The following is a 13,367-nucleotide window of genomic DNA, read 5'->3' as shown; positions in this document are numbered from 1 at the left end:
CATTCAGTAGATGATTATGCTAAGTTATATATTCAAAAACTTGTCAAAGTTTATGGGATTCCGATATGAATTATTAATGACAAAGGAGCACGATTTGGTACACAATTCTGGTAATCTAATTAGAAAGGCTTGGGTTCAAAGGTGAACTTAAGTAGTGCTTTTGATCCTTAAATATAGATGGTCAAGCGGAGAACACTATTTAGAATTTAGAATATATGTTGAGGTCTGGGGTGACTGATTTTAAGAGGGAATTGGGATGATCACCTACCTCTTATTAAGTTGACTTGCAACTTCAGTTACCACTCTAGCATTCAGATGGCTCTTTATGAGTTCTACATAGAAGAAAAGACAGATCTCCCATTGGATGGTTTGAGGTTGATGAAGCTGGGTTAATAGGACAAGAGTATTTCACCAAGATATGGAGAAATGGAAATTAATTCAAGGGAGGTTGACTACAATGTAGAGCCGTAAGAAGTCCTAATCTGGTGTTAGGATAAGGGAGCTAGAGTTTGAAGTAGAGGATTGTATATAATTTAAAGTTTCACCCATGAAGGGTATCATGAGATTTGGTAAGAAGGGGAAACTTAGGGTTGGAATGTAGATTATGATTTTCCCCTAAGAATTAGCAGCGGTCCATCGGGTAATTCATGTTTCCATGTTTTAGAAGGTCTTGAGAGATCCTCAATTATCATACCTACTGACGATATTGGTATCAAGGATAGTTTGTTTTATGAGGAGATCCCTATTCAGATTCTAAATCATAAGGTTCAAACGTTCAGGACTAAAGAAGTAGCATTAGTTAATGTTCTTTGGAGAAACCAACTTATTGAGGAAGCTACTTGTGAAGCTGAGTAAGATGTGAAGAAAGGATATCCGCATCTCTTAGAGGCCAGAGAAATTCCATATCAAAGTACTAGTTCTCTTCTTCAGGTGTTTGAGTTGTATGGTTTATGTTAAAACCTTTGCCTACTAAGATTAATCTCATTAGAGTACGGATGTTCCCACCGAGGAGATTTAATCCTTCATATCTGAAACAACTAGAAAGAATTTATAACTTCATATTTGAAAGAATGAAAAATATGGAAAATCGGTTAAGTTATTTTATGTTTGGGTTTTGGGTTAACTTCAAACGACCATAAATCCTAGCTAAGGATGAGTAATATGTTATACATGGTAGTATAGGGAAAATCTTTGAATTAACTTTCCAACTCTGCTGAGTTTTTTCAATTCTGAGTATGTATGAGGGAGATATGTCTACTCAAAGGTTGTTTGTCTACCAAAAAAAGTCAAAAACCGGATTTTAGAAGGGCATTTTGGTCTTCTCTTTGCCAAATTATTTGGATTTCGTTTTTTTTAAAATTAATTTAGGGTGTCAACTTATTTGGTTCAGTTTATGTTCATAAAGAAGACTTAGGGTGTTGATAGAAGAGAAAAGAAGATGAAAAAAAGAGAAGAGACAAGCAATCGTGTAGTTCTTGATCCTACGATTGTGGATTTCATCAAGCGGTGATCCCTACGAGGTATATGATATCAAACAGGTTAGGTTAGCTCACCCGCACTACAATTATGATTCAATTGTTCTTGAAAGAAAAGATTATGAGTTCTTGATGAAATTTGAATAAGTTCTTGTGGGTTCTTGTTGTTGGAGTTGTTGAGAGGTTTCTTGAGTTTGAATCATGAAATTAGGTGTGATTGTGAGTATATTAGAACATATGTTGGTGATATAGTCGAATCCAAGTGATTTGGAAAAGAACAAATTGAATATTTTTAAGGGTTTAGAGTTAACAAAATGACCAAGAACATTCGTCAAAAACATGGTTACAGGGGGATGGGGCGCCGTGCCACTTAGAGCACCCAAAAAGAAAGTCTAGAGTATTGTCTACGGGACACTGCGGCCAGCCTATGTGCCCCAACCTAGCTTCTGAAGTTTTCCCTCTGACACCTCACGCTATTGTGCCAAGTCTTCCACCTTTTCCCATTTCATTTTGTTTAGGTTCCCTAGAAATGTACCTAATTATTCTAGTTGATTTATACTCTTAAATTTACGTCTATAAACAATGAAATATTCAATTCACATAAGATCATGAACCTTGAATCTATAATTCAAATTCAATGAAAGTTAAGAGTCAATTCAAGAGAAGTTCATAGTGTTTTCTGAATCTCTTTCGCAAACATTATTACTTTGTTTTAACTCTTGAGTTTTTAGTTGAGTAAAAAGTAGAGATTAAAATTCATTTCATCCAAAAAAGTATATCGACACTATGTATCTCGAAAGGGTAAATGTTTTCAGATTTACAGAAAAGAGGAAACTCAAATTTCGAAGAGATCCTTTGAGATTGTTTTTGTGTAATGATCTGAAATCATTAGATGAATTTTGTTTTATAAATATATGATTTGAGTATATTTTTGACGCTTTATTGAGCACCGATATAGACACGAGTCCAAAATTGCAACATCTCGTAACAAGAAATAGCTAGGAATAAGCAAACAAACAAAAAATAATCACTTTTGGAAATAGAGGGATAAATATGGAAATTTCTTAAGTTTAAAAAGTGAGTTTTGATCATTTTCAAACGGCCATAACTCCTAGATCATGAGGAGTTAGGGTTATTTCTTCTTTCCAACTGCGGAAGAGCTTTTCAATGGCGCCAAATTTGCTCAATTTTGATGTCATTTCTGGGAGATTTGACTTTTTGAAGTTTGTCTATTGGACTAAGAAAATTCCAATCCGTATTTTTGTAAGTGTAAAGTAATCTTTTCACCATACTATTATCTAATTTGTTTTAAGGGTTTATTAGGGGTAACTAAGACTTAATTATGTTTTAGAAAATTTAAATACGCTTAGGGCTTGGGAGAAGAGAGAAGAGAAGAAAAAGATACAGAATCCTTCAAGAATGCTAAGGTCCTTCAAGAATGCTAAGGTTTCACGAGTGGAATTCATCGGGGTTGATCCCTATCGAGGTTTGTGACATCTTATTGTGTTGGGTTCGTTCACACACACACCAATATGTTTAATTCAGCAAGTTTTGCATAGGTTGAATGATGAATATTGAAGTTCTTAATGAACAATTGTTGAATTCTTGTTTGTTGAGTTGTACTATACCTTGAATTGTTTGATTTGTGTTTCTGAGCTGTTTTTACCAGTCTAAACTATTTGGTATTGAGAATATTGGTGATCCTAAGTGTTTTGGGAAAGATTCGTTGAAGTTTAGAAGGTTTAGAGATGAAAATTAGAGAACAAAAGTTAGAAATCTTGTCTGGCCGGCCCTGGGCGCCATGCCTGCCAGAGCCTCTCAGTGCACGGTTTGTCTGAGGAGCCCTGGCGCACCACACTATCCTGAGCGCCTTGGATCTGAGTCAGTCCATCAGGCTCTGGCACTCTGCACCTTTCAGACCTCACCAGGAGACCCCATTCTTTCTTTATCTTTTCATACTAGTTCCTAAGTGATGTACCCACATTTCTTAGTTCATTCCATAACTCTAAGTTAAATCTAAACATCATGAAACCATCTATAAAAATGACATTATGATCCTTGAATCCATAATCCAATACAAGGAAAGTTATGATCAAAGTCAAGGAAATTAAGAGGCAAGTCTAAAAGTTGAGAAGCAAGTCAAAATGATTTCTTAAAGTTTCCAAGAGTCTTTAACATTTAGTTAACTTTGTTTTAAGGCTCAAGAAACAGGTTAAGCAAGAGGAAACAATTTAGTTCATTCTAAAAATCTATAAGGGGATTAAGTAATCCCTAAGTTACAAATGTTTTACATTTAAACAAGTAAAGAGCCTTCTGGCTAGTTTCAGATAGAAACGTAGCTTTAAAAAAATGAAGCATGCGGGGAAACAATGATTTTCCTTTTAAATCTATGTTTTGAGCAATAATCTCAAACCACAGAATTAAAATGTTTTAAAAATATAAGAGCTAGTATAGTGTTGGAGCAGTATTGAGCAACACTGTGATAATGCGAGTTAATATACTCTTGCAAGCTTAGGATGGCCGGGGAGCGTGGGCCGAGTGTCACTGTATCATCACTATAACTTTAAAGTGATAGTTTTCAGTTAGATAAGCTACTACAGAAGTTATTGTATTTTCATATATATCAGTTATTTGTATTGTTACGTACATCTCAGATATTATTTGTATCCTTGTATACATTTAGATTTCACAACATGTTTTCAGTAAACTTTTTTTATATTGCACTTACTTTTAAAAAACATTATATTAAATTGAGTTAGTTAATCATGAGTTCAATAGAACCAAGGTAAGTTTTCTTTCTTAATAATTTCCAGCGTAAGTGTTGTTTTAGCATTCATACTTGCGTACTCGTACATTAAATGTACTGATGCCACTTTCCTAAATTGTATCATGATGAAGACACATGTAATTAGGATCATCATTCGGCACACCGTTGATCTAGTGAGCAGCTCAGAGTAAGTTGGTGAGCCTCCCTTCATTTCGGAGGACATCTTTAGCTCTAGTTATTTATTTAGTATTCAGTTGTTTAGATGATTGAGGGTCGTGTCCCAACATCCATATTTGTATTAGAGTATTCATAAAGAAATGATATTACGTTTTCGTAGTCTTTCCTTTCACTTGTAATTGAGTAAGACTTGGGTTTTCACTTTTTCTAATTACTCTTTAAATTTATTCTTGAGATTATATAAGACTTGGCATGTCCCTTATATAAAATTATTTGTCGTCGCTTACACTACTTTGATAGCCAAAATACACAGTTATTTGTTTATGTTTCCATGAATAAGGTCATACATTTATTGATGTCTTTGAGATTTTTAATCTAATTTTTATAAGGAGAAAATTATTTCTTCGATATTTGAGTATTATGGATTCATCCTACTTTGAGGGATAAATCATTCACTCTTATGAAACATTTGAACCCCAAACATTTAATTAAAACTGAGTACAATTAATACTTACCATCCAACTGTATTCCTTTATTTTGGATGCCACTAATCGAATGAAAGACTCGTTAAGATAGAAAGTTGAATAACTAATAATCTTATGTAGTTTGAAACAACCATAACTTTTGAACACTCAAAAGCCTTTTCTTCGACATCCCATTTATCTTTTATCCACTTAAAACTATCAAACTATCGATCAATTGAGTAAACCTAATTACTTTGACAAAAAGAAGAAGAGTGTTGCTACAGGAATATGATCTTATTCATATCTATCAAAGTGAATGAATTCCATTACAATTTACAATGCTTAATTTCATATATATACAACGAAAATAGAAGCACAATAATAACTAACTTATCAACTTCACTAATTAATCAACTCGTAGCAATACTTTTGGCATACTCCTCAATACCCCCCTTAATGCTAGGAGATATGAAGATGTTCTTCATTTCGAACATGGAAATTAGATACCCATGTTGTATTCCACCAAGTCCTTTAGTTAACACATCAGCACGTTGTTCAGTAGTGGCCAAATGTTGAATGAATATATGACCTCTTTGAACCTTTTCCCTAATAAAACGACAATCAATGTCAATATGTTTGGTCCTTTCATGGAAAACAGGTTTAGATGCAATCTGAAAAGCAGCACTGTTGTCACTTTATATGATAACAGGTTAGACAAGAGGCATGTCTAATTCACGAAAAAGAACAACTACCCATATAACTTTAGCAATAGCAGAAGCCATGCTTCTGTATTTTGCATTGGCAGAACTCCTTGAGACCGTAGGTTGCGTCTTGGACATTCAAAAAAGTAAAGAGTCTTCAAATTCAGTGATGGACCTCCTAGTATCATGGCAGGATCCCCAATAAGCATCACATAATTCATTCAAAGAACCAGAAGGCTGAGCAGATAAGAGAATGCCTGAGCTAGGTTGTTGTTTGATATGCCTAACAACTCTAATAGCAGCACCCATATGGGATCGCTTTGGAGCACTCGTGAATTTACTTAAGTTTGAACAACATAAGACTTGTCAGGTCTACTACTGTCCAGGTAGATCAATCTCCCAACCAACCTTTGATGTTGACCAATATCTGATAATAAAGGGTAAGATATAACTCCTACATTCGTGTCAAAAACCATAGTAGTGATTTTTCCATTCATCTCAGTAGGTTTGGCAATAGGTTTATATCCTTCCAAACCCAAGTATAAAATGACCTGTAGTGCAAACTTCCTCTGGGGCATGAGAATTCCTTCACTGTTTCTGGCAAACACTATCCCAAGGAAATATTTTAGTGGTCCTTGGTCTATGATCTTGAAGTTGTCCTTCAGAACATGCTTTGTGTCATTGATCAGAGTCATGATACTACCAGTAACTATCAAATCATCAACATAAATCATGACAATCACAACCTTCATTTGACTTCTTGATCAATAAGGAATAATCTAAATGACTTTGTTGAAATCCAACAACCAACAGTGCCTGAATCAATTTCACATTCCATTGCCTTGAATCTTGCCTAAGTCCATACAATTACTTACGGAACTTACACAAAGGTTGAACCCCAACATGTGTATGATAGAATCCTTGAGGCATTTGCATATACACTTCTTCTTCTAAATCACCTTGCAAAAAATGCACTATAGAATTCTATTTTTTGGACATCCCGTCCCTTAGTTGCAACTAGAGTGAGCATTGTTGTTACTATGACCATTTTAACAACTTGAGAGAATGTCTCCAGGTAATCTAAGCCTTTCTGCTGACTATAGCCCTTGTATATGAGTCTGTCTTTAAACTATTGAACTTCAAAGTTGCCTTGCACTTAATTTTGTACACCTACTTGCAACCTATAGCCTTTTTACCAACGGGTAATGATACTATCTCCAAGTCTTATTGTTTTCCAATGCTTGTATTTATTCCTCCATGGCTTCCACCAATCTGTTTTTTTTTTGGAAACTTGATGATAAAATTTGGGCTCAGTGTATGCTAATAGATTAGCAATAAAACATTGATAAGAATGAGACAAACTACTGTAATCAATACTATTTGTGACAGAGTACAAGAAATTAGACTTTTGTCTGAACTTGGATGTAGTTACAAAATCCTATTGCCAAAGTGGAGGTCTAGAAGTTCTAGTGGATTGTTGTTTTTCGGAGCTCAAACACTTGTTCCTCATTAATAGGTTGGGTATTGGCAGGTGACCCCGAAGATCAATATCAAAAGAGTGTCTAGTGGTGTCAATAGGATCATCTATATAGTCAAGACCAACAGGTCTAATCGTCAAAGCTGAAGCCTGAGACTCATCAAGTAATACAATATCTTGTATATCATCAATAAAATAAGTCTGAAAAGGAAAAATGGATTCATTAAAAACAACATCTGTACTAATAAAGAAGACTTTATTTCGTAGATAATAGAGTTTGTATCCTTTTTGTGTGGTGCCATAACCCATAAAGATTGATTTGTGGCTCTAGGACAAAACATATCAGTCTCAACAATTTGGTTGCATGAACAAATATCCAATAATCTTTATATAAGACAAATCTGGTGATTTTCTAAACAACATATCAAAAGGAGACTTATTATTCAGTATAGTGAATAGAATTTTCTTATAATATGGACGACAGCTAAGACATACTCTCCCTAAAACTTGAATGGAATATGGCCTTGAAATCGGATAGCTTTTGCTGTCTCCATTATATGTATGTGTTTTCTTTCCACTACACCATATTGATAAAATGTACATGGACATGAACTCTGATGAATGATACCTTGGGATAAAAACAACTAACTTACTTGAGCATTAAAGAACTGTCCACTATTGTCGGATTAAAAAAGTTTTAACTTGAAAAGTGAATTAAGTCTAAACCATAGCAAGAAACTGTTTCAATATGGTATAAACAACAGACGTACGATGCATGATACATATTCACGTCCATCTAGAGTATTCATCAATCAAAGTAAAAAAAGAACTTTATTTTATTATGAGTTGTAATCTTGTAGGGTCCCCATACATCCATGTGAACTAAATCAAAACATTGTGAGCTCCTAGAACTACTAGAACGGTAGGTAATCTGAGTTTTCTAGATAATGGACAAATATTACAACATTGCAACTGAAAATTCCTTTTGTTAGCAAACATATCTATGTTCCTTATAACACTCACAGGTATATGACCTAGTTTCTAATGCAAAACTGCACCTTTAGAAAAGTCCTTCATTGCAACAAAACTCTTACGTTGTCCAGTGTCTATCATCTGGGATGACTTTTAAATGTATCGACCACTATATTCCTCACCAATCTCCTTCACTTTTCTAGTGAAGCGATCCTGAAGAAGAAATAAATTAGGATAAAAAATAGCACAACAATTCAATTACCTAGTTAGTTTAACCACTGAAAGAAGGTTGAAATTAAGTTTTGGTACACTCAAAACATTCTTAACTACTTCACCTCCTTGCAGTTGGGAGCAGCCTAAGTGTGTGACTTTAGTTGAATCACCATTTGGAAGTTGAACCTGTCCTGAAATCTTCACTGTTCATCGATGAGTTAGTATGTTTTTAGCTCCCACCAGATGATCAGTTGCCGCACTATCAACGATCCAATTAGAAGTAGAGGTTGAAGGAGTGAACAGAGAATGTCCTGCAGAAATACTTCGTATATTGGCATTGCCATTTGAAGGTGTTGTATTTCCTTCATGAATTAATGGCTTGTTAATCATCTGTAGATTTTGTTGGTATTGATTAGGTGTAAAATTTCGAACTAAAGCAGCTCCAAAACCTTAATTAATTCCATATTGTTGTGGCATCTAATGTGAACTACCACTAATAAATTGTTGCATCCGTGATATAGGAGGAGCTAAATCATTACTAATAGTTGAACAACCTGTATTATTGAACTAAGAATTGTAGTTTGTTGTCATAATGTTTGCTTGTCGCTTCCCCTTATAATTGGTAGGATAGCCTATCAACTGGTAACAAGTTCCTTTTAGATTCCCATGTTTGTGAGAATTAGTGAAATTCTTTAGTTTGTGGCAATCAGATTTACTGTGGCCCTTCATATCACAGTGATCACAGTACAAATATTCACCCCTCAACGGTTTGTTAAATTTCACATTACCCTGACCTCGAGGACCTTGGCTTCCAAAACTGTTTCCTCCAGATCTGCTAGTGAACAATGTCGTAGGATCTATTTACCCCCCTATGTTATAGTGATCTCAACTTAACTCACGTTGACTTTCATCATTAATTATCATAATATAACACTGAATATTAGTTGGTGGTCTATTCATCATAAGATCTGACTTCTAGCATGACTATAATTGTCATTCAGGCCCATGAAAAACTGCAGAAACTTCTAGTTAAACATGCTATCAATATACTCTTTAGATCTTTCACAATTACAAGAGGGGTGGGGAATAATCTAGTCAAAATCATCTCATGGATCCTTCAACTTTGAGTAATAAATTGAGACAGGGGAAGTACCTTGATTACGTGTAACAATAGATTTGTGTAAATGGAAGATTCTAGACATATTCACCTTGTCATAACGTTCCTTCAGATCACTCCACACCAGTGCTCCATTAGAATGAAATAGAATTCCACTCATCAATTCCTTGCTCACATTGTTCATAAGCCATGAAAGCAACATCGAATTACACTGATCCCACTGTTTGTTCTCGGAATTGACAGTGTAATCTTCATGCTTGATGCTTCCATAAAAATATCCAATTTGTTCGTTGTCTACAAGGTCAATTCCATCGCCCATCTCCACAAAGTATAATTCTCCATTCCTACGAGTTGGATTCAAATTTGAACTGCGCCTATGACATCAGAAGATGATAAATACACGGTATTAGTGTTGTCGATTTTGCCTACCCTTAGATTCATTGATCAATATTTTTTAGATCTGCAGATTCAGTGATAAAAAATAAGCTAGGAATTCTTCAGAAATCACAGTCTCGCTTTGATACCATATCAATTATCGATCGAATGAGTAAACCCAATTACTTTGAGAGAATGGAATAAGATTGTTTCTACAAGATTATGATCTTATTCATATCTATCATAGTGACTGAATTACATTACAGTGCTCAATTTCACACACACACACACACACACACAAATATTTATATATATATATATATGTGTGTGTGTGTGTGTGTGTGTGTGTGTGTGTGACTAAAATAGCAGCAACTAACTAAACATGCTAATGGACCAATAGAAAGCTGAGAACTGGTAAACTAACTCAGCACAGTAATAAATAACTTATCAACTTCACTAATTAATCAACTCATTGCACTACCATTGTCATACTCCCCAATAAAAACTTTATAAACATCAATGTGTTTATTATAAAATTTAAGAATTCTAATCTACATGAGATGAATAGTTTAATCACTACATCAAACTCTTCATTAACATATATTACTTTAACATGATGATCAAAAGCATAAACGTAAATCAAAAAGTTTAAAAGATGTACTCAAAAAAAGAAATTAACAACATATGCATAAATCAATGATCGTACAGAGCATATCAATATTTGTAACAATAGAATGAAACAAAAAGCAAAAACTTGAACCTACTAAATGCACATTATTCCCTTAAGAAAATTATTCTTCTACATCCCGTGGTTTAAAGGAATAGACCAAGATAGAAGAATTCTATTCACCAGTGTATTGATTTAAAAACAATGGTGTCATTGAGACACTCAAAATGAGCAAAATACACAACTATCTAATTATGCAGAATAAGAAGTTCAAAATTTTCGTTATTTTAAATTGAGAGAAAATCCCTCAATTTATGGAGAACAAATGATAGTGTCAATTAATGATTGTTTTGCCTGATCGTAAAGGTCGCGATTCTTTGGATAAGTCACAACCCTTCACAAAGGTCACATCCTTTTATAAAATTCAAAAATTTCATAAAAGTCACAACTTTTTATAAAAGCCCGAGGCAGGATGAAAGATTTAGTGGGGTCGATGTTTAGCATAGGGGTACTAGGACATGGTTCATCAAAGGATTCTGTAGGGTCAGCTTGTTTAAGGTATCATTGTAGTTATCAGGGGGTGACCAACACCACCAGGGTTGTTATATCGTCGGTTCGAGTCACGACTGATGTAGGTTTTATACACGTCCCTTAGGTCATGGTGGATGGCCTGCAAGAGCGAGCAGATCATCATAGGGTTTGTCCACGTGTACGGATCTTGGGCATTGGTCAGTGTAAGAGGGTTGATCTAAGAACATATATAGTTTTCTGATTTAACCCACTTTGGCAGCCAACAACCTTATCGACTTCAGCCTCTCAACACTTAGCAAAATGTAGGATTGTTTGGTGTTAACTCAAAAAATAGGAAGCAACATTTTTTAGACTAAATCATGGACGTTTAAAAAACATAAAACAATATAAAACAATAAGATTAAACCACGAAATTATAAAATTAGACACTCAAACAGCTTACAGAAATCTTAATTTCCAACTTGTATTAATAAAGTGAATACTAGAACACTCCCAAATCATACCAACATTTGCACTAAAGATCATCCTAGACCATAACGAAGATTTGACACTCTAAAAGTGTTCCCTAATACTTAGAACAATCAAACCCGAATCACACCATAAGGAAGCCTCCTACACATTTATAATAGTATGTGCAACCAACTACCGACAATTGGCGTAATGAGAATAAAACACTTGTTGGCTTTAGCCAGATTTTATCCTATGTAGTTGACATCCCACAACTACTTTGCGTATTCAAAATAATTCAAACAAGTTCCACACGAAATGAGATAATGCTGCACTTTTTTAACCGCTGGTCATGTGCTTCGCATGTGTTTTGTAACCGCTGATCAACTTTGATTTTGATTGATTTTTGGACGAGTTGCTCCCATGTTTAACAGTGCCATACTTATAATTTTCATCTTGCATTTTCCACTTATTATGCCACGCCAGGGTAATAAATCTATGCCATTGCTTCATCCTACGTTGGCATTAATGTCCTTTCATTGTTTCCTTAGCATTCTTGGTCATTTGTCCTTGTTCGTTCTTTGAATATCAATGCTATAGCCACACAATATTGTTAAGATTTCATTTGTTCATGTCCTTACCAATCTGCCTTGCCTTCAAGTTTTTTTTTTCCTCACTTGTTGCTTCGAAATCAGGTCATGGTGCCATTGTGCACATTTTAGCTTCGTCAACAATTAGTCGCCTACATAGCCTTGCATGTTTGTTTCCTTGTCTTATGCAAGTGACAGGTTTAACATGCTTAATACCTTGTCTCCATTTAATTTAGTGACTTAGATCAGGGGTTTGATAGACCAGCCCCACAAGTTTAATTCTTCGCCCTCGATGAGATAAAATGAGATACAACAACATCCTTTTGGGCTAACATAAAATTCACAGTATTAGCATACGCTACCTGTCCTCATCTTTTTCAACATTATCACTCTGACCTAATAAAAAATTTACAACTTTTTCCCGTTTTGGACAGTTTCTTTCCATGTGTGGTCCATCACAAATAAAACAACCATCAAACTTTGCTTTTTCTTTGCCTTTTGATGATCCAACCTATTGTTTTTCCTTTTCTTTGACCTTGCCTTCAACATTAGGATTTTTTTTGTTCCAATACTTCACTTTGTATTTCCTTTTAGAATAAGAAGAAATAGAAGAATTTCAGAATCATCTCATCCTAAACCAAAGTATGCCAATGCATCTGCTGCCGCAATTGCACTGGGATTATCTTTAATGTTCTGCATTCGTAGCTCCTTATGTGCCCATTTTTGTAATCCATGAAGGATATTATGCAATTTATCCTCCTCGGACATGTTATTAATATCCACAATCAAAGAAGAAAATTCCTTTAAATAGTCTCTAATAGATCCGATTTGTTTAGAGTCTTCAAACGGCCACTAGCAATCCAACCTGCGTTGCAACGGAAGAATTGATCCTTCAACTCTTTTTTAAGAAGTTCCCACGAATAAATCATAGGACGTTTAACACTTACTTGTTCAGCCATTATTGTACACCACCACAATTTTGCATCATCCACAAGATACGTAGTAGTAATTGACACCTTATCAGCATCACGTAAATGCGCTACAATGAATTATTGTTCCATGTCCCATAAGAAGTTTTCGAGTTTCTTGTCACTCCTTGTGGTTCCAAATGCCTTAGGCTCAAGAATTTCACTGTTGAAAATTCTTCATGATTTGTTCTAGAACCAGCAATGGACAAATGCAAGATAGAAATATCAGCATAACAATTTATTTTTCGTTCAACAGATTGTAAATTTCAGTTCGAAGTTCTTCATTGTTCTTCATCACCCCATCAATTTGAAAATATACTGCCTCTCGAAGAGGAAGGTTCTCCATCAATTGTTCTATGATTTCATCCCGATATAAACCCATTTTTGAGTGAAAACATCCAAATTCAGTTTTAATACCACAGAACT

General features: G+C 34.7%; 1 pseudogene; it reads right to left on the bottom strand.

Annotated features, from left to right (window-relative positions):
• Positions 1 to 8,813: 8,813 nt before the first annotated feature.
• On the bottom strand, positions 8,814 to 9,804 carry LOC138348781 (uncharacterized; annotated as a pseudogene).
• Between the last annotated feature and the right edge of the window lie 3,563 nt (positions 9,805 to 13,367).

The sequence above is a fragment of the Solanum lycopersicum genome, chromosome 5, assembly GCF_036512215.1.
Source record: "Solanum lycopersicum chromosome 5, SLM_r2.1".
Lineage (NCBI taxonomy): Eukaryota > Viridiplantae > Streptophyta > Magnoliopsida > Solanales > Solanaceae > Solanum > Solanum lycopersicum.
This window is presented reverse-complemented; position numbering and strand designations above follow the sequence as displayed.